A 23517-nucleotide genomic window follows, 5' to 3' on the forward strand; every position below is an offset into this window, starting at 1 on the left:
GTTCATTTCCTTCTGGCCAGAGTCAGTAAACAAGGCCACCTGAAGAGAGCTAATGTATGTCATGTAAGTTCAAGGTGAGAGAGCATATGGATATTCTTTAGCTTCTTTGTGCCAAAGATAAAATATATAGCTTATTGTTTTTTTTCAAACTCTTGGTTGGAATCTTTGGATTCCAACTAGATGATCCCTAAAGGCTTCATTGCAGTGAATCTAAAGATCCTAGATCTTTAGGTCTGAAGTGTAATTTAGCTGTTGAGGAACATTAATCTATTCAGCTTAGCTCTGTCGGAAATTGGAGCCTTGTGCCTGGATCTCACCTTGCTACAAGGCTGTCAACCCAACTCTTCCATCTCAGGGCCATAGGCACTACAATTTCTCTTTTAATTGAGAGCTAGTATGTTTGTTACCTCTAATGATGGCAAAAGCTCCACTAGGAAAGCCACCACATGTGCACAACAGTTGTAACTCAGGTTTATATTTGGCATATGTTTACAGAACACCTGTTACGTTCTCATCAGTTAATGTTCATGTAAAAGTCTTCTGTTGTATTATAGTTACCCATTCTAGAGAGTATGATTCAGATAGGTGAAGTAATTTGCCTAATTTTATAGTGAGTGAGGAGCAGTAAAGACTCTTAAGGCTGTTGGGCTGGTTATTCTCCACCCCTTATCAGTCTTCTGTGGTGTTCTATGACCTGGGCAGGCTCAATATCTTCAGGGGATCTTTGTTCTCTGGTCTCTGGTACGGTTTGGGCCCTGGGACACAATCATGGGAGATGGTCTGTTAGATGGAGAGAGTGGTTAAAGTATCTCTCTTCCCTTTCTTCCTGCATCTGAGACCTGGGTTTAGCAGTGGCTTCACCCTCTGTGGCTATAGCTGCTGGTGAGTAAACTTCCACACACCCACCACGGCTCTGACTCTCACAGGGACCCTCTTTTGTCCCCTTGATCTCTCTGACATAATCATGGGAAAATATGCTTGCTTTTGCTTGTCCTTTCCTGGACACCACAACACTCTCTTATCATTCCAATTAAACCTATTTCTTTGAAATTTCTCTCCATTCAATTTCCTTGACTTAAGATCTTTAGAGTGGAACCCTTGCTGCTATATTCTAGAGCTTTGTCTGACATCCTAGTCCCTCTGAAGCTGAGGGTGTGGTAGTCTTCTGCCTGGATCATCTCTCACCGGGGCTCCAAATGGGCACCTCACCCAGGTATCTCATTTAAAGTTGAGCTGAGACTACAACTCAGAAAACATAGCTTATTTGTAAGAAGTTCCTGAAATATCATTCCTCAAAATATTTGTCTGATGTCTTTTAGCAGTATCAGTGGTTCCTAAAATTTAAATTCTGCTTTTCTTGGCAGCTAGGATGCTTAGAGCAAAATTTAACAATCAATGATAGTAATTCTTGTTTATTTTTAGAGCATTAGTATTACCATTTATACTATTTATTGTCATTGCCATTTTAACACATATCGCTATATATATTATATTGCTAGTTAATACATTGTGTATGCTTTGTGAGGAAAGGTGGCTTATGTGCTATTTATAATAAAATGAGGAATTAGTGCAAGAGAAAATGACTGGCCTTGGACTAGAGATCATTTCAACATGAAATTGCAAAGCCTCTTTAAAGTCAAATTTTCTCATCTGTGAAATGGATTAATGTTTGCCTTACCCTAATTTGTATAATATCACTTAAATTTGAAATAGGTTCACAAGTGTAGGTTTTACTTTTAAAGTTACAATTGTTATTGCATATTAAATAATGCCAATGAGGGTAATGTTGTTAATGATATTCTTACACCTAGTTAGGTAGTGGACAAGTTATTTTATGGGGGATGAAGTTCAAAGCCTTCAACATTCCTTGTAGCACTGAAGCCGACTGAAGGGAAGCAAGGTAGATGGGAGAGCCCAGGAACCCAGCGCAAAGATGGAAGTAGAATATTATGGTACTATTGCAGTATAGTATATTGCAGGTGCTCCATAAATGTGTTCTGAATCAATGAATGATTAAATAAATAAGAAGTATTAGAAATTCTTCCATAAATAGTGGAGAGCCTTCTGCATTGATATCTGGAAATGTTCCTGCTAGTTATTAACATCATTTCCAATAATTTTCATGCAACTGGAACTCAGGATTCAAGCATGTGAGTAGGCTCCATAATTGAAGAGATCTAACAGCTTCCTAGTTGTCTAACAGACAACTAGGTTGGAGAGGACAAAGGCAAGGTTAGGAGAGTGAAGAGTGGCAGGGAAAAGTCCAGCTATTAATATGGAGTTCAAGCTGGTAATTCCCTCTATATTGTCAAGAGCAGTGGATATCATGTCAGTATACTAGGAGGTAGAACAGATAGATGTGTGTGTGTGTGTGTGTGTGTTTCTTACTGATTTTTCTACTTACTACATTGTGACCTTGGTGAGTCATAAGCCGAAGTGACAGCTTTTGTCTTCGTTTTGATGTCTAATCTGAAAATGGAGATAATGATAATATTTATAGAGTTGCTATAAAGATTACACTTGAAAATGCCTGCCATGCATGTATTGATCCAAAAGTTCCTGTAGTTATGGTTATTCTTAATAATAAGAGTATAGTTTCAGGCCAGAGTTGTACAAGATGTAAGTTTGACCTAATGCCAGGTTCTTTGAGTTGCCTCTGACTTCAGGACTTCTAGTAAAAGATGTGAAGGACAGAGTTGTTGTGGCAGAATAGAGGCAGCCATGATGCAGCTTGAGCTGACACCTGAAGGTTCGCTGACAAGTTAGGATGGAGGCTGGTACTGAAGACTTCTGAGCTAGCATCCTATATTGTAAGAGGACTAACCAGAAGTGCTCCCAGAAGTGGGACCACCACCACCAGAAGTGACCCGTTGATGCTGGAGGGAGTGACTGTTTCACAGAGAAGAGTGAGGGTTCAGACAGAAGGCTGCCTCTGGAAAGCAGGGTTCAGAATCCATAAGAAAGCAAGGTGACTGTTTTTGTGGCATCTATTGAAAAAAAAAGTAATTCACAACCCTTTGTTTATATTAAAATAAACATGTGCATTGTGGAAGAAGATGTACATTTTTGAATACATGTCTAAACAATACCCAAAACTATAAAGGTATTTTGAATTTTAAGTTTGCCTCTTTGGTCTATAGCCCCAGAGCCTCAGTGTAGACCTCTGCACCCCTTCAACATGGGAATGCTTTCAATGATGCATTTGAGAAACTCTGGTTTAAGAGCATAGGTTCTCTTGACTTTGAAATCAAATATATTCACCAAGTGAATAATCTAAAACACATCACTTAACCACTGTGATGTTTTTCTGGAACTCTCTTGCTTTTTCCATGATCCAGCGGATGTTGGCAATTTGATCTCTGGTTCCTCTGCCTTTTCTAAAACCAGCTTGAACATCAGGAAGTTCACGGTTCACATATTGCTGAAGCCTGGCTCGGAGAATTTTGAGCATTACTTTACTAGCGTGTGAGATGAGTACAATTGTATGGTAGTTTGAGCATTCTTTGGCATTGCCTTTCTTTGGGATTGGAATGAAAACTGACCTTTTCCAGTCCTGTGGCCACTGCTGAGTTTTCCAAACTTGCTGGCATATTGAGTGTAGCACTTTCACAGCATCATCTTTCAGGATTTGAAATAGCTCAACTGGAATTCCATCACCTCCACTAGCTTTGTTCATAGTGATGCTTTCTAGGGCCCACTTGACTTCACATTCCAGGATGTCTGGCTCTAGGTGAGTGATCACAACATGATGATTATATGGGTCATGAAGATCTATTTTGTATAGTTCTTCTGTATATTCTTGCCACCTCTTCTTAATATCTTCTGCTTCTGTAAGGTCCATACCATTTCTGTCCTTTATCGAGCCCATCTTTGCATGAAATGTTCCCTTGGTATCTCTAATTTTCTTAAAGAGATCTCTACTCTTTCCATTCTGTTGTTTTCCTCTATTTCTTTGCATTGATCGCTGAGGAAGGCTGTCTTATCTCTTCTTGCTATTCTTTGGAACTCTGCATTCAGATGCTTATATCTTTCCTTTTCTCCTTTGCTTTTCGCTTCTCTTCTTTTCACAGCTATTTGTAAGGCCTCCCCAGACACCCATTTTTCTTTTATGCATTTCTTTTCCATGGGGATGGTCTTGATACCTGTCTCCTGTACAACCTAGATAGCATATTGAAAAGCAGAGACATTACATTGCCAACAAAGGTCTGTCTAGTCAAGGCTATGGTTTTTCCTGTGGTCATGTATGGATGTGAGAGTTGGACTGTGAAGAAAGCTGAGCACTGAAGAATTGATGCTTTTGAACTGTGGTGTTGGAGAAGACTCTTGAGAGTCCCTTGGACTGCAAGGAGATCCAACCAGTCCATTCTGAAGGACATCAGCCCTGGGTGCTCATTGGAAGGACTGATGCTGAGGCTGAAACTCCAATACTTTGGCCCCCTCATGTGAAGAGTTGACTCATTGGAAAAGACTCTGATGCTGGGAGGGATTGGGAGCAGGAGGAGAAGGGGATGACAGAGGATGAGATGGCTGGATGGCATCACTGACTCGATGGACGTGAGTCTGAGTGAACTCCAGGAGTTGGTAATGGACAGGGAGGCCTGGCGTGCTGCAATTCATGGGGTCGCAAAGAGTCGGACATGACTGAGTGACTGAACTGGACTGTACTGAACTGAACCACTATGAACCTATTTGTTAAATGGAAATAAAAATGTCAAACACAAGTATTGGGAGGATGAAAGAATGTAACTTTGAGAAACTCCATGAAATTGGTCCAAGGTAGGGGATCATCGAAAAAGCAAGAGATTTCCATAAAAACATCTATTTATGCTTTATTGACTATGCCAAAGCCTTTGACTGTGTGGCTCACAATAAACTGGAGAAAATTCTGAAAGAGATGGGAATACCAGACCACTTGACCTGCCACTTGACAAACCTGTATGCAGGTCAGGAAACAACAGAACTGCACATGGAACAACAGACTGGTTCCAAATAGGAAAAGGAGTACGTCAAAGCTGTATACTGTCACCTTGCTTATTTAACTTATATGCAGAGTACATCATCATAAACAGTGGGCTGGAGGAAGCACAAGCTGGAATCAAGATTGCTAGGTGAAATATCAATAACCTCAGATTTGCAGATGACACCACCCTTATGGCAGAAAATGAAGAACTAAAAAGCCTCTTGATGAAAGTGGACGATTCATTTTGATATATGGAAAAACCAATACAATATTGTAAAGTTAAAAAATTAAATTAAATTAAAAATAAGCAAAAAAAATTAAAAAAAGAAAGAAAGTGGAAGAGGAAAGTGAAAAAGTTGGCTTAAAGCTCAACATTCAGAAAACGAAGATCATGGCATCTGGTCCCATCCCTTCATGGGAAATAGACGGGGAAACAGTGGAAACAGTGTCAGACTTTATATTTTGGGGCTCCAACATCACTGCAGGTGGTGATTGCAGCCATGAAATTAAAAGACGCTTACTCCTTGGAAGGAAAGTTATGACCAACCTAGACAGCATATTAAAAAGCAGAGACATTACTTTTCCAACAAAGGTCCATCTAGTCAAGGCTATGGTTTTTCCTGTGGTCATGTATGGATGTGAGAGTTGGACTGTGAAGAAAGCTGAGTGCCAAAGAATTGATGCTTTTGAATTGTGGTGTTGGAGAAGACTCTTGAGAGTCCCTTGGACTGCAAGGAGATCCAACCAGTCCATCCTAAAAGAGACCAGTCCTGGGATTTCATTGGAAGGACTGATACTAAAGCTGAAACTCCAGTACTTTGGCCACCTCATGTGAAGAATTGATTCATTGGAAAAGACTCTGATGCTGGGAGGGATTGGGGGCAGGAGGAGAAGGGGAGGACAGAGGATGAGGTGGCTGGATGGCATCACTGACTCGATGGACGTGAGTCTGAGTGAACTCCGGGATTTGGTGATGGACAGGGAGGCCTGGCGTGCTGCAATTCATGGGGTCACAAAGAGTCGGACACGACTGAGCGACTGAACTGACCTGAACTGAGGGTGCTAAATCAGTGTAAAGCCCCCACCTTTTCACGCATTGTTATAAAAGCAAATGGAAGCCAGTGATACCTCCCTTGTGTGTTTCTTTTCAGCAGCATATCATTAGGTGAGCACAGAGGGCACCAAAAAATTATGAAATGTAATCAATCTCTTTAATAAAAACAGAGAAATTACAAACATAAAATTCATTCATAAAATATAGAAATAATTAGTTCACTGCACACAATACCCTGTTTTTAAAATGCGCTAAACCAGAATATGCCTCTGTATCTTGTGACATTTATTGATCTAATTTATAGCTTTTTGTTGTTTGTCAAGGCCATAGATTATCAAGGCTAGACAGTATTAGCCAAGGAAATGAGGACTCATCTAATGAAAATAGAAATTTCACTTATTCTCCACATGTCATGGTTAAAAACGCAAGTTTATTTCAAGTTCAAATTAAAGTATTGAAGAAATTTACAGATTGGCATTTACAAATACATGTGGTAATTCGAAGGAGCAAATACTATCTTGTTACTTAAGAAAATGCTAAATGAAGCTTGGAAGAGGTGAATTTAGGATAGTTAAACAAATCTGCTGCTTCACCTGGTAGGTAATAAAGTTAAGGAGCTCATTAATCCCAGCAGTGTTATTAGTTAAAAATATAAGAAAGAAGAGGCAGCACAATTTGCTGCAAAGAATTAGGTGTACCTAGGTTTTAGTCCCAGCTCCACTAACTATTACTTAACTGTACAGTTTACAACTTCTTTGTTTATGAAGATGAGCATAAAAATGCTCACCTTATAAGACTGGTGTTAAGACAGAAAAACAGATGTTTGCAAACACAGTCCTTGAGCATGGAATGTGTTCCATAAATGCTATTTTCCTTTGAGTAAGTTTTAAGAAAATAACGATCATTTACCTGTCCTTGTTTTCCAACTTTTTAATCCAAAAATTCCCCTCTTCATTTTTTTCTCCCTAACGAACCTGAATGCAGTAGTTTCTTATATGAAGATTTCTGCCAGATAAAAGTGTAAATATGTCAGTTTGTATGTATGCAAAACACACACACATACATTTGCTTTAAAATTGTTGAATGATGAAGAGTGAGAATGAGGAAGCTGAACATATTAGTAAGTTTAATGAGAAATAACTTTTCAAGATGGGGAAGTGTGACCGAGGTTACTGCAGTAGCCAGACTGTGTACATTCAGGTGCAAAAGGGAGAGGACATGCAAAGCCTGCCCCAGCCCCAAGCTCTTAGCTGCTATGCTCTGAGTCTCAGTTTAATTGCGTGAGAACTAGATACCTTGAGATCACCACTTGCCTATGCTATTATGTAAAGGAAGATATATTTTCATGAGCTATCAAAATCTCATATTTTCAACACATAAAAGACTTTTTAAAAATGGTTTTCTCCCTCTTTTTCTTCCTAGACTAGGAAATTTCTAAACATGGTCTTTCATTAAGGATCTGATATCATGCACAGGTAACCAGTCACAAATAAAATCATTGTCAAAGACACCATAATTATCTGAATCTATTAGGAATTTATATGATGATATTTCTCAGGAATATGAGTTCAACCTTGTAATATCTTAACAGTCTATAAAATAAATTATTGTCAAACCCAAAAGTGTTCACCATTTGGATTTGTGGATTCTTTGCGGACCTGTCACATCTCACCATGGATAAGGCAGACGAGTGATAAAAGATGAGATTTGGGGAAAAGATCAGAGCCCTTTAAAATAAGCCTCTCTCTCTCTCACTCTCTTTCATCTCTTTCATTCTTACTTTGCTCTCCTTTTTACTGTTTTAAGTAATAATAATTTACTGAAAACTTTGTATGAAACTGTAGGTGATCTGAAATCTAGAGATCAGATCAGATCAGATCAGTCGCTCAGTCGTGTCCAACTCTTTGCAACCCCATGAATTGCAGCACACCAGGCCTCCCTGTCCATCACCAACTCCCGGAGTTCACTCAGACTCACGTCCATCGAGTCAGTGATGCCATCCAGCCATCTCATCCTCTGTCGTCCCCTTCTCCTCTTGCCCCCAATCCCTCCCAGCATCAGGGTCTTTTCCAATGAGTCAACTCTTCGCATGAGGTGGCCAAAGTACTGGAGTTTCAGCTTTAGCATCATTCCTTCCAAAGAAATCCTAGGGCTGATCTCCTTCAGAATGGACTGGTTGGATCTCCTTGCAGTCCAAGGGACTCTCAAGAGTCTTCTCCAACACCACAGTTCAAAAGCATCCATTCTTCGGTGCTCAGCCTTCTTCACAGTCCAACTCTCACATCCATACATGACCACAGGAAAAACCATAGCCTTGACTAGATGAACCTTTGTTGGAAAAGTAATGTCTCTGCTTTTTAATATGCTATCTAGGTTGGTCATAACTTTCCTTCCAAGGGGTAAGCGTCTTTTAATTTCATGGCTGCAGCCACCATCTGTAGTGAGTTTGGAGCCTAGAAAAATAAAGTCTGACACTGTTTCCACTGTTTCCCCATCTATTTTTCATGAAATGGTAGGACCGGATGCCATGATCTTCGTTTTCTGAATGTTGAGCTTTAAGCCAACTTTTTCACTCTCCACTTTCACTTTCATCAAGAGGCTTTTGAGTTCCTCTTCACTTTCTGCCATAAGGGTGGTATCATCTGCATATCTGAGGTTACTGATATTTCTCGTGGCAATCTTGATTCCAGCTTGTGTTTCTTCCAGTCCAGCGTTTCTCATGATGTACTCTGCATATAAGTTAAATACATAATCTTAATTCCTCTAGCAATCCTAGAAGATAGATTTTTATTATTTATTTTTTGAAGTATCATTGTTTACAATATTGTATTAGTTTCAGGTGTACAGCATAATGATTCAGTATTTTTACAGATTATACTCCATTATAGCTTATGATAATAGCTGTAATTCCCTGTGCTATACAGTATATCATTTTTAGTTATCTATTTTATACCTAGTGGTTTGTTTCTCTTAATACTGTACCCCAACATACACCTTACCACTTCCTCCTCCTCACTGATAACCACTAGTTATTTTCTTATTCCTGTGAGCCTATTACTGTTTTGCTTTGTACATTTGTATTATTTTTAAATTTCACGTATAAGTGATATAGTATTTGTCTTTCTCTGACTTATTTTACTAAAATACTATTTGCTAGGTCCATAAACGTTGCTGCAAATGGCAGAACCTCGTTATTTTTATGGTTGGATAATATTCCAGAGTATATTCTTCTTTATCCATTTGTCTGTTGATGAACACTTAGATTAACTTCACATCTTGGCTATTGTAAATAGTGCTGCTATGAACGTTGGGGTTCATGTATCTTTTGGAATTAGTGTTTTCACTTTTTCCAGATATATACCCAGAAGTCGTATATACCCAACGGTCACATGGTAGTTCTATTTTTAGTTTAGGAGGAAGTCTTATACTAATTTCCATCAGGGCTGTACCAATTTACATTCCCATCAACCACATACAAGGGGGCCCTGTTCTCCACTCTTCTCCAACATTTGTTATTTATAAACTTTTTGATGATAGTCATTCTGAGAGGTGTGAGGTGATATCTCATTATTGTTTTGTGTTCTTCCAATGATTAGAGACATTGAGCATATTTTCATGTGCCTGTTGGCCATTTGTATGTCTTCTTTAGAAAACTCTCTATCCAGGTTCTTCTGCTTATCTTTTCAATGCACTGTTTGATTTTTTGGTTTTGAATTGTATGAGGTGTTTATATATTTTTGATATTGGCCACTTTTTCATCATCTCATTTGCAAATATTTTCTCCCATTCAGTAGGTTGCCTTTTAGATTTTTTGATAATTTTTTTTTGCTGTGCAAATGCTTTTAGTTTAATTAGGTTCAATTTGTTTACTTTTGCTTTTATTTCTTTTGCACTAGGAGACGTATCCAAAAATATTGCTGCAATCTATGTCAAAGAATGTTCTACATATAGTCTCTCCTAGGAATCTTATGATTTCAGGTTTATCTATAGGTCTTTAATCCATCTTGAGTTTCATTTTGTATGCACTGTGCAGAATGTTCTAATAGCATTGTTGTGCAAAGAGCTGTCCCAGTTTCCCAGAATCACTTACTGAAGAGACTGTCTTTCCCCAATGTGTATTTTGCCTCCTTTGTCATCGATTAACTGACCATGGAGGTATGGGCTTATTTCTCGATTCTGTGTTCTGTTTTTGTACCAGACCAGTGTTGTTTTGATGACTGTAGCTTTGTAGTATACTCCGAAGTCAGGGAGTATAATACGCTCAGCTTTGTTCATTTTTTTCAAGATTGCTTTGGCAATTCAGGGCCTGGGCAAGCACAGCTCTGCTCAGAGGCAGCCTCCAGTGCAAGTCCTCTTTGTCCCATAACCAATCATAACGATTCACTGCCCCTAGCTCTCACCACCTCTGCCTAGATGTAGAATCAATCTACAGTGCAGGTAGGGCTCACAGCTACTCTGATCGTGGAATCAGGGAGATGAGCTGTGGTAGCTGGCCTCAGGTCTGGACTACTTCTGACTTGCTGCTTGAGTAAATGCCAACATTGGTCACTGCTGCCCCTCCCAGGCTCCACCCCCAGAACAGATCACCTCTGTGCCCCTCAGTCAAGTCCTCCTCAGTTGTGCCTACCATAGTTCCAGTGCTGCACCGTAACATGGAGTGGGATAGCGGTAGAGCGTTCACTCCACTCAGGCTGGGGCCCATGGCGGGCAGTAGGAGGAAACCCGGCCACAAGTAGAAGAGACTTCTCTCCTTGCTGCCTTGGGGGCTAGCCTGTAAGCACAGTCTTCTCACAAGTGGAATTCAGGCTTTCTGAAGTTCTTCTGTGAGTCCCAGTGGTCTTCTAACCATGCCAGGGGGTAGGTTTTCCTCACATAAGACCTCAAGACTGGGGCATCCAATCTGTGTCTCAGACTGTTCACTCACCATGACAGGTGTCCATTCATGGGGTCTCCCTGCCTTCTTTTTAAGTCCCTTCCCAGGGGCCAGGTTCTTGACCCATTCACTTTTTTGTTTTCCCTTCTTGCCTGATCACGTGTGTATCTTTCTTACAGTTTTAGTGGTGCAGGAATCTTTTGGCCAGTTACCAGTTAATTTTTAGTGATAACTATTCCATGCGTGGATGTATTTTTGATATGTTCCTGAGGAGAGATGAGCTCTACATCGTCTTATCCACTATCTTGATACAATCGTCTATTCTCTCTTCCTTAAAGCTGTTTTACTCACAGTAGAAGAGAAAAATGTGTTGATATAGAATGTCGTAGAGTCAGAATTAGAAAAATATAGTGGTTCATATAGGGCTTTCTGTCTCTGTCTCTCTTTCTCTCAAACTGTGGTGGGGGGAAACTGTTGGTGAATAATGTTTAAAAGCCTGGATTGAAATCGGAGATTTCAGAAAACAAATTTATAAAGAAAAGCAAACAGTATAAACATACTTAACACTCTAATGAAGGTGGTCTGGCTTTGACTTTTAGCCTACCTGAAGCAGAAGGCATCAGGCAGGAACCTAGCTACACTCCATATTTATTATTGTATCACATATGTGGCACCAGAAGTGCCATTTGAATTGCAAATTAAATGTTCTCTATAGTTTCGCTGATTCTATAACTATATCAAGTGTCTTGAATTATCTGCCTTTTCATTTTCCAAGTGGTTTATAGCAAAAACTGCTTTAAATGACTAAAAAAAGAAAGTCTTCTCAACACAAAATGAAAAAAGCCAAGGTTGTTGGTAAAATTATAACCATAACAATAACAATAGCACAGCTAATTTTACAAATGACAGAGCTCTTTAAGAAGCAGCATTATGGATTCTGGACTGTGGAGTCATGCACATCTGGGTTAAAATCCTGTGGTGTGACCATGGGTGAGTTATTTAACTTTGGCTTACTTTTGCATAAAAGATGAACATAAATAGTATCAACTTAATAGTGTTGTTCTAATAATTAAATATGGTAATATTTCTATATTGCTTGGTACCAAACAGGATGATAACTATTAGTACTGCTTGCCTTATTTTCACATTTTATAAAGAGCTAAAGTACATTTAAGGAAACTGAAACATAGATCTTGAGTTATTAAGTTAATAAGAGAGAGAATCAGAATGTGAATTTCAGATATCTGGCTTCATCTTATTCTCATTCTTTATATACCATCATAAATTGATTCATGGTAATGCCATTTATCTACGCAGCCATTTATCTATTCATCAGTAATCCCTTTTAGTTCCACTTATATTAGAAGAGTAAATTTAACTGCACTTTTTGGGAACTCTTGGTACATTCAAAAAGATATTCTAAAGTGAGTAAAGCCTAGGCATAGTGTTGTAACTAGAAGCCAAAAACTAATTCCATAAAATATAGGATTGCACCATTGTGCACTTGTTGGAATGATCAGCAATTTTTCTGATGAGAATGACTGGGCAACTAACATATCTTAACTTATCATTATGCATGACACATCATTGCAATATTTAATATAGTTAATCACCTTTGGATAAAAAAACGTAAAAGTTAATGTAGATGTGATGTAACTCCAAAAGTAATAATACTAGTAACTATGGCAGGGAAAATGCTGCCATAAACACTGAAAACAATGGTTTACCATATCATTTCATTCCTGGGATACACATAAGACGATTACATTTCCCAGCATCCTTCGCATATGTAGCAAAAACAAGGAGGACTACATTTCACAGCTTCCCTTGTGTGTGCTTATTTGACGTCTGGCAGATAGAATGAGGGTAAAGCAGGTTCAAATAACTTCCAAACCGGGCTTGGAAAAATCCTATACAGTTCTTCATTCCTCTTTTTACGTTCTGTGGTGACATCAGAAGACACAATAGAGATGGTATATTGATTGGGAGCAGCCAGGGTGCCTGAGTCATCACTCTGAGAAATGCTGGGAAAAGCCTCCCAACTCACACCAATTGTACTTGACCGAGATACAACCCTTTGTTGGGTTAAGATTGAGATTTCAGAGGCTGTATATTTCCACAGCCTAGCCTACCCTATCCTATCTTGGCTATTACAGCAACTAGCATTGAGGACTCTTTATATCTAATTTAGTTATCTTGAAGACAGAGAAATAAAATAGGTATTACATTTGTAGCCATTTTTCAGATGAGAAAGATGACTCTTAGAGCAGTTAAGTAATGTACTTGTGATTAAAGAAGCTAGAAATGACTGAGATGCAATTTGAATTCATATTCTTATCAGTGTGTTTCCAGAGACTGCCAGGTGAATAAATAGGAGAACTGCCCATTAATTAGGTAAATAAACCATAGTTTCCAAATACGAAATCTCAGTAGGCTGATCTGCTAATCTGTTGGTCATGAGGTCCAGTGCCATGAGGGACCTCTGAGGAGAAGGACATGAGTCACAGAGCAGAGCGTAGTAGTGGACAGCTTGGAAGCCTCCAGGGTAGACTCCAGGATGAATGCAGAGACAAGACAGTCTTCAGTGACAGTGCAGAAGATGACTATATGATCTATTCTATGAAACATCCTGTGGGTGGAGAGAATCTTTTGACCTAGATACTTGGAGGAAGTAGAATCAAATTTGTAGAAATATATAATGTGAAAAATATTTTCCATTAATCTGAAAGTTTGTTAGGCAGGAATGATGGAAGACACAAATTCCCCTGTCATCACTGTGCCATATTTCCGGTGACTGGTGCCAATTTAATGACAGTGATTCCTTGCATATGTAGGGATCGCCTGGTAAGACTTCTTAAGATGAAGATAACCAAGGGAATGTACAGTGTAAGTTAATGGTTTAGGTTTTTAGAACCTCTTTGATTTAGTTTTACATAGCGACTTTTTACGGATGGGTATGTTAAAGAAGTTCCTCTAGAGAAGGGAATGGCAATACACTCCAGTATTCTTGCCTGGAGAATTCCATGGACAGAGAAGCCTGGCGGGCTACAGTCCGTGGAGTTGCAAAGAGTCAGACATGACTGAGCAACTAACACACACACACACACACACACACACATGCACACTAAAGAAGAGGTGCTACACACAGCCATACTTTTGTGTTACAATAAATATATACACATGTCAATTAAAAAAAAGTCACAACCTAAATGTCGAGAGTTATGTTTTATTCAGTGGGAATTTTAGGACTTCAGGCCCAGGAGATAACATCTTAAGTACCTCTGAGAGAACAATCTGAGGAGGTGGAGGAGAAGTCAGGTTATATAGAAGTTGGCTACAAAGGCCAGGTAGTCTGAACATCAAAACTATTTTTGTGAGTTAAAGAAAACCAGATATCCCAACTTAAGGAATGTAGTGCTTTGCTATGTGTGGGAAGATGCAAGAACCTGGGTTCACTGGAATCACTCCTTTCATATGCATCTCAGCTATCTGGAGCCAGTATCCTGCATTTTCACATCCTGAGTTACTCAGAGCTTACTGTAGGGAGTGGCTGCAGCCTAACGGCTGCCAGATGGCAGGTATTCTTCTCTTTTGTGAGTGCCCTTAGGGCTTAGAAATGCACATTGGAGGGTCTGAATCACTGATGACTGTGGCACACTTGTTTACTGATATGGCAGGAATACTCCATTTCTCACACACATAAAATGTATATGTGAATACATATAGAAAATACATGTATATATGTACATGCCCATACATATATGTGTGGCATACACTTGTGAGTATGTGTGTGCTCTTCTGTGTGTAGTAACTAACGTAACCTTAAAAATACATTGTCTCTTCTATGAGGAAAGAATTGACAAATCTTTCGGGGACAGATGTTTCCTACAAGATGCACAGCTTAATTCACTGATGAAAAAGCTCTAAGAAGCATCTATGACATCAGGTTCTGTTTGAGCAAATAATTTTACTAATTTCACAATAAACAGTTTTTGAGCATTTACTAATTGCCAACAGCTTGATACAAGATTAGGACAAGATTTAGAAGATACTAACACTCAAATATGGGCTTCCCTGGTGGCTCTGTTGGTAAAGAATCTGCCTGCAATACAGGAAACCTGGGTTCAATCCCTGGGTTAGGAAGATCCCCTGGAGAAGGAAAATGCAACTCATGGCAGTATTCTTGCCGGGGAAATCCATGAGCAGAGGAGCCTGGCAGGCTACAGTCCATGGGGTCACAAGAGTAGGTTTACTTGGCGAGTAAACCACGACCACCATCGCAACTCTCAAATACATAGGTTATATTTTTTAATAACAGTAAACTTCTGTTCCCAATCAATTTTCTTTGAAAAAAATAAATATTGAGTGCCTTCCATATGTTTGAGCATTCTGCCATTAGAGAAATTCATGAATGGATTATATAAAACTCGTACCTCAAAGGAATTGACAAGCTAGTGGGAAGACTAACTAACCTGGGTGTTCGATCTGCTTTTGTTTTCCCCCTTTCACTTTATGGAGAAATCTAAGTTTCCCACCAGGGTGCCTTAGGTGATGCCTTGCACCATGCATCCCAGAAATTTGCCATTACTGACCTCTCCGTATGAGGCTCCAAAGCTCTGAAGGGTGGGGATTCAACTGTGTCTGGCTTGCAACATATCAGAAAGAAGGTGTTAATTCACTTTCTTAAGAGTGCTAATTAGATGTGCAATATTCTACTTCATCCTTTTCTTTCAAGGGAAAGCTGGCTCAGTGCATATTTTAGAAAAAGATTTTAAGATGTCTTTCTGTTTAGTCATTATTGCTACATCTTTTATATTTCAGGTTGGAAATATAAGGTTTGGGGAAGGCAGAAAGATGTGTTTCCTCCTTGATTTTCAGGGTTAGGCTTTGAGTCAGGGACACCCGTGGATTTGAACTCATAGTTTCCTCACTCTTGCCAGAGTACAGATGACCTAAACCTGTTCTCTCCTCTGAGGCTAAGACACAAGTATAATGTGGGATTAAACTGCATAATACATGGAAAGCAATAAAGAGTAACTGTTAACATTCTTAATATTATTTCTTATTGATGCATCATGGAGAAGGCAATGGCAACCCACTCCAGTACTCTTGCCTGGAAAATCCCATGGACAGAGGAGCCTGGTAGGCTGCAGTCCATGGGGTCGCTAAGAGTCAGACATGACTGAGCGACTTCACTTTCACTTTTCACTTGCATGCATTGGAGAAGGAAATGGCAACCCACTCCAGTGTTCTTGCCTGGAGAATCCCAGGGACGGGGGAGCCTGGTGGGCTTCCGTCTCTGGGGTCACACAGAGTCGGACACGACTGAAGCGACTTAGCAGCAGCAGCAGCAGCAGCATTGATGCATCACAGAAATTAATTCCTTTTGCTCCCAGAAACACTTCAATCTTCTCACAGTGTTTTCTGAACTATTTAAAATTATCTATCAGATTTGAATTCCATATTGATAGACTCAAAGTATGATTTGGTTTATGGGATGAAAGGGGAAGAACCAATTTATAAATGTACTATTCCGTGGGATATCGTAACTAAAGTCTGGTTTACTTTAAATTTTTGAAATATTTTTTTCCCAGAAAATTTACTTTTAATTAATGTTTTAAAGGTTAAATACATAATACATTAGTAGTTTTCTTTTGGTTTATATTTTTGCCATCTAATGATCCTTTAAAATTTATTATTGGGTTATTTCCCTTTAGGGTTTTTAAAATATTTTTATTTTATAAACATTTTTATGCAGACATTTATGAATGTATATATACAGGATCTGCTGTGCTTTACACTAAGATAGCACATCTCCAAGTGTGACCTGTAGATCCACGAATGTCCTTATGACTTTCAGGCTCTTCATGAGGTCAAGACTATTTTTATAATTACTAAGAAATAGTACTAATTACTGGAGAAGGCAGTGGCACCCCACTCCAGTACTCTTGCCTGGAAAATCCCATGGACGGAGGAGCCTGGTAGGCTGCAGTCCATGGGGTTGCTGAGGGTTGGACACGACTGAGCGACTTCACTTTCACTTTTGACTTTCATTCATTGGAGAAGGAAATGGCAACCCACTCCAGTGTTCTGGCCTGGAGAATCCTAGGGACGGGGGAGCCTGGTGGGCTGCTGTCTATGGGGTCGCACAGAGTCGGACACGACTGAAGTGACTTAGCAGCAGCAGTACTAATTACTAGAAAATATTGCTAATACAAAGAAATCATTTGCCTTTTAAACTGTGCTGACACTTGTATTGCTGGTGCAAAATCAGTGGTGCTTAAAGTCGGTGAACTTAAGCATGAAGCAAGGCAATGGTACCAAACTATGCAAGTGTCATTGCATCCTTTTAGCATCGTTTTCAGTCGCTCTTATTTTTTAAAGTTAATTCACTTAAGTATATCCTTGATGATGTAGTAAAAATCATTAGTTTCATTAAATCTTGAATCCAGAGAACGTACGTTTTGCTTATTTACACAATGAATTAGATACTTTCCTGTTGTGTTTTGAAGTATGATGTTTGACTCAGTGATGGAAGCACGGGTTTGATTGACTTATGAGTTGAATGAGTCATGTTTTCAAGGGACATCATTTATCCTTGAAAGACCAACTGGCAAACAAAATTATAGTTATTTAGACTTATGTATTTGATAGACATTTTCTTGAAGATAAAGAAGTAAACCTGTCATTTCAAAGAAAACACTATTTGTTGCCATTGGTAAAATTCAAACTTCCAAGTAAAAGTTGGTATTTAGGAACCTTGTTTCACTACTGTCAACTTGACATTGTCTAATACCAGAAGACTTTCTGTTGAGATAACAGTGTTGCTACTAAATGCAATTTCTTCATCTTATATAATGTCATATAGACATTTAAAAGATCTGCATAACTCAATGAATCAATATTTTTCTAAATGCCTAATGTCTAATATAAAATCATGCATGGGTCAAAATTCCGTCAAAGTACAGAACAGACCAATAGATTTTAACGTAACACTAAAGGTTCATTGACATGCTTTTAGATGCTACACTGCAAATAACCTTTTAAAAATTCCACTTGTCTAGTTTTGGGGCAGTACCAATTATTTGAAAAAAGCTATTAAAATATTCTTCCATTTTCCAACTATGCATATTTGTGAGGCTGAATTTCCTTCATATAGTTCAATGCAAACAACATATCAAAACAGATTGAATACAGAGGCAGGTATGAGAGCTTAACTGTTTTATATTGTTATATATTTGAATATTTTATATATATCTTATATTTTTCAAAAGTGTGAAAATGTAAACTAGTCCTTTTTATTAAGTTTTTTAAAACATAGTTATCTTTCATAAAAGTGCATTATTCATGCTGATATAATAGGCCGTTGATTGTTATTTTAAAATATATTAACAAATTATTTTTAAATTCTTGGTTTTCATCTCTAATATAGCAAATATTGATAGAGCCCACATAAACAAAAGATTTTTGAAGTTTTCAATAATTTTTAAGAATGTAAAAGCATCTTGAGACCATAAACTCACAAATTTTGAGAACTGGTGCTTTAGAGAATTTGCAGCAAGCACAGATGAGAAGTAAAATCTATACATAATAGCTTTATTCTCTATTGACTGAATGGGTTTAGATCAGTTAGTATGTCTCAGCATCCTTACTAATAAAATGAATGTAAATACACTCAATAAGTTTATTTTGCCACTTAAAAGATTTATTGGCTATTTATTGTAGCTATTATTATTATGGACAAATCCAGGAATAATAAAAATATAGACCCAGATTAATTATGCTGAAGGAAATTGCTAATATTGTCTTTTTAAACCATTCCAACCATAATGATTGTTGCCTCAAACCCTGGGCATGTTAAAAGCAGCTAGTGTACATTTTACATAATTTTATTATTTCTTCTTTTATCTCCAAAGTCTTGAGGAGTAACTTCTTCATAGAGCCTTTATGTTAATGCCCAACAGTAATCTCTTCTCTCCTGTAGATATGTCCTACTGATATTTCTGCTTATTCATTCAGAGGTCAATTGTGTGAGTTCCTTACGGGCAAATGAGATGTGTCTAATATCATTTGTGTTCCAACACTTTTTACCATAGTTGCTAGATCATTCAGGCTGCCATAAAAAAAACTACCATACACTGAGTAGCTTAAAGAACAGAAATTAATTTTTGATAGTTCTCAGGACGAAGTCCAAGATCAAGGTACCAGTAGACCCAGGGTCAAGTGAGAGAGCCTGCTTCCTAGTTCATGGATGGCACTTTCTCTCTGTGTCTTCACGTGGTAGAAGGGGCCAGGGATCTCGCTGAGGTCTCATACAAAGGTACAAATCTCATTCAAGAAGCCTCCACTGTCATGACCACATCATCTCCTAAAGACTCCACCTCCAAATACCTTTCCTCTGGTATTAGATTTCAACATATAAATTTTGAGGGGAAACAAACATTCCGTCTATCAAACACAGAGTAGAAATTAAAATCTGTGGGATTTGATCAAAATACCTGACAATATCAATTATTTCAGTAGATCTATGACTGATTAAAAAGGTCCTGATAAAAAACAGTCTTTTGGACTCTGTGGGAGAAGGAGAGGGTGGGATGATTTGGAACAATGGCATTGAAACATGTATAATATCATATATGAAACGAGTCGCCAGTCCAGGTTCAATGCACGATACTGGATGCTTGGGGCTGGTGCACTGGGATGACCCAGAGGGATGGTATGGGGAGGGAGGAGGGAGGAGGGTTCAGGATGGGGAACACATGTATACCTGTGGCAGATTCATTTTGATATATGGTAAAACCAATACAATATTGTAAAGTTAAAAAATAAAATAAAAATAAAGAAAGAAAGAAAGAAAAGAGGAGCTTTGTACTCTTCCTTCTTTTTCTCTCTCCCTCCTATCTATGTTTTCAGCAGCCTGCTGGTCTATCTTACATATATTCAACATTAATATGAAAATTTTTATGTATTTAATTCTAAGATGCCAGTACTTCTGAAATTCACCATCAATTTAACCACAACTCAGAGCAAAGGGATAGAGAAAAAATATATATATATAATAAACTTAATTTTTATCAAATGAAACAATAGTAGTATAAATTTATCTACACAATTACAAACAATACTCTTCTTCAGAATGACTTTCAACATTTTAGTCTAAATCTTTGCATTGTAAAAAGTCTTATGCAAGAATCACTTTTAGACACCAATCACTGTGCATAATATCATGGTGACAGTATATTGTTTTTCATAAATTCTGCTTGTCATCCAGACCATTTTGTCATATTTCAGGCTGATATAATAATTTTGAGCCAAATTAAAAAATACCTAAGATTTTCCACATTTGGATGGACTTGACATTCTGAAATTTCTGTAACTAGATTACACATTATGGGAAGTGAAATAGTACTTTTGCAAGTCAGCCAAAGGCTTTTGACAGATAGATGTTATGTTCCTGAGTAGGTAGTCCTTCATGGTGTATAAATTTGTCACACTAACCTCTCCTTGGGCTGCAAATACGATTATCTATTCCCAGAAATTTGACTGGTTCTACTGACTCTAATTGCAATGCCTGCTGTATGATAGACAATCTTTGACATACACAATAACTTTTCATTTCAGTCAAACTTTGTAATACTGTATAATCTTTTTGAAAACACTTTAAATGACAATTAGGTATCCAAATTTAAGTCAGAATTTAACTGTGCAATGTTAGTAATCAAAGTAATCCAACTCAAGTAACAATAATATGAATATAACAAACTGGTAAGCTCATAGGCAAGACAAAAATTTCACCATACACTACTCTGCCTAATGGCTGCATTTTTATTTTTCACAGAAATTATAAATAAATCCCAATTTCAGATATTTTAAAATGAAAAACAGGTATTTTTAAATCAAGAAACTATGGTATGTGTGTGTGTATATATATATATATATATATATATAATTTTATTACTCTATGTTTATATATACATGTGTGTTTACATATAAACACACTTTATAGCATATATGTAGTCTATATAGTTTATACTGTATATAGCATATATTTAAATTTAAAATATGGGTCTGTTAGGGATTGTATATTATTAATAACACTGTAGACAGTGAGTATGGAATCTTTCCTAATAAGTAACACTATTGCAATAAAATGCTGAATGAATAGAGATAATTGATACTTTTTTCTAAAAATACATATCTGTGGCTTCTCTTTAAAAAAAAAAACACACACACACACAACCCTGATACATTATTTTGGAGAAAAACAGCACTTAAGCACATGGCCTTATTAAAGAAAAAAAATTTCCTGATGAGTTAAAATGGTAAGGCAGATTTTATTCAGGACTATTGCAATAGGTATAGAGACTACTAAGTTGGCATTATTCAGTGTGGTAGAAAGATTTCACCTCAATTCTGATTACAACAAGGAGAAGTGGGAATCTATTGCCAAGGAATGTGATTGAAGGTAATGGCGAATTTCTAGCTTGACCAACCTGAATGGATTCTTACTGAAGGCAGGCCAGAATTATCAGACATTACTTGGGGGTGGGTATGAAACCTGATCAGATATGAAGAGTGATCTGATATTGTGTATGTGGGGAATCAGGTTAAGTCAACTTTGCAGAATTCTGGCTGGAACTGGGTGATGTAAAAACTGACACAAAAGTCCAAAAGTTTAGAAGAGAATTGGGAAGAGAATTCAGAAGGGCCTGACTACGGTTTGGCCAAGGATAGCCTTTGTCAGCCCATCATTAGAGGCACGAAGAGATAGTAAAGTTAGATTAGATGGTGAAGTAAGACAAGTTGTCAGCCCATCATTAGAGGCACGAAGAGATAGTAAAGTTAGATTAAATGGTGAAGTAAGACAAGTTTTCAGTTTTGCATTCAGGTAGCACAGAGGTGAGGGAATCAAGGAAATGGAAAGAAAAGGGTTATTTTGATGAAAAATATAAAGCAAGATGCTAAGAGACTGAATTCTAGGGGGACACTGGTAATAATTGTCAAGGGCAAGTATACACAAGGGACTTTGCAAATAGGAACATCTGGTGTTCTAAGTTGGGTGTTAAGATGTGTAATAATTATCAAAATTCCCTGTTGTTTATCCCTTACCACTTATGAACACTGCTTTGGTAAAATCAAAAAAAGGTCATTTTGCTGCTTGTTTGACTCAATAAACATGTTGAGTGGAGAGATAAGAATACCATCTAGAATGGATGGTGAGAGAATCAGGGACCTCACAGAAGCATAAAGTATGAGGTTACTGGAGAAACACGAGCTTCCTGAGAATTATGAGGTCAGTAGAATAGGGATATTTGCATTTCTCATTGTGGAGAAGACACTTCAAGGAATGTTCACTTCTACTTGAGGTATAATGCAGTCATAGTCAATGTCCATTACTTAAGTATACAATTTGATGAATTTTTGCATATGTATATATCCAGACAGCCATCACTTGATTCAGGATATAGAACATTTTCAGCAACAAGAAGGCTATTTGTAATAAAAAAATAATAATTGTTATGATCAAAAAAAAAAAAAAGAAGGCTATTTGTCAATTAGTAACCCATAGGACATACCACTGTTATGGCTTCTATTATTAAAGTTAATTTTTTTGCAAGGTGTTTTATTTATTTTTAAATTAATATGTGAAATTTAAAGAGCTATGAAGTCAATTAGGCCTTAGGAAACACTACTATAAACAAAGCTAGTGGAGGTTGGAATTCCAGTTATTTCAAACCCTAAAGATGATGTTATAAGTGCTGCACTCAATATGCCAGGATATTTGGAAAAACTCAGTAGTGGCCAGAGGACTGGAAAATGTCAGTTTTCACTTCAATCCCAAAGAAGGTCAATGCCACAGGATGTTCAAACGACCACACAATTTCAATCATTTCATATGCTAGGAAGGTAATGTTCAAAATCCTTCAAGCTAGGCTTCAACAAACAGTACATGAACCAAGAACTTTCAGATGTACAAGCTGGATTTATAAAAGGCAGATGAACCAGAGATCAAATTGCCAACAAACATAGAGAAAACAAGGGAATTCCAGAAAAACATCCATTTCTGCTTCAATGACTCTATTAAAGCCTTTGGCTGTGCAGATCACAACCAACTGTGGAAAATTGCTAAAGATATTGAAGTACCAAACCACCTTACCTGCCTCCTGAGAAACCTGTATGCAGGTCAAGAAGCAACAGTTGGAACCAGACATGGAACAACAGACTAGTTCCAAATTGGGACAGGTTTATGTCAAGGCTGTATATTGTCACCCTGCTTATTTAACTTACATTCAAAGTACTTAATTTGAAATGCTAGGCTGGATGACTCACAAGCTGGAATTAAGATTTCCAGGAGAAACATCAACAACCTAATATGTGTACATATACCCTGCTGCTGCTGCTGCTGCTAAGTCACTTCAGTCGTGTCCAACTCTGTGCGACCCCGTAGACGGCAGCCCACCAGGCTCCTGCGTCCATGGGATTCTCCAGGCAAGAGTCCTGGAGTGGGTTGCCATTGCCTTCTCCAATGCATTAAAGTGAAAAGTGAAAGTGAAAGTCGCTCAATAGTGTCCGACTCTTTGCAACCCCATGGACTATACAGTTCATGGAATTCTCCAGGCCAGAATACTG

The 23517-nt window shown here is 37.9% G+C and overlaps 1 protein-coding gene across 1 annotated transcript in view; it reads left to right on the forward strand.

The window, feature by feature from the left end:
* Positions 1-23517, forward strand: part of TENM4 (teneurin transmembrane protein 4) — a 3327204-nt gene that overhangs the window by 1554835 nt on the left and 1748852 nt on the right. The gene's annotated exons all lie outside the window — the stretch shown is intronic.

This window comes from Bos indicus, chromosome 29 (genome assembly GCF_029378745.1).
Source record: "Bos indicus isolate NIAB-ARS_2022 breed Sahiwal x Tharparkar chromosome 29, NIAB-ARS_B.indTharparkar_mat_pri_1.0, whole genome shotgun sequence".
In the NCBI taxonomy this organism is placed as follows: Eukaryota; Metazoa; Chordata; class Mammalia; order Artiodactyla; family Bovidae; genus Bos; species Bos indicus.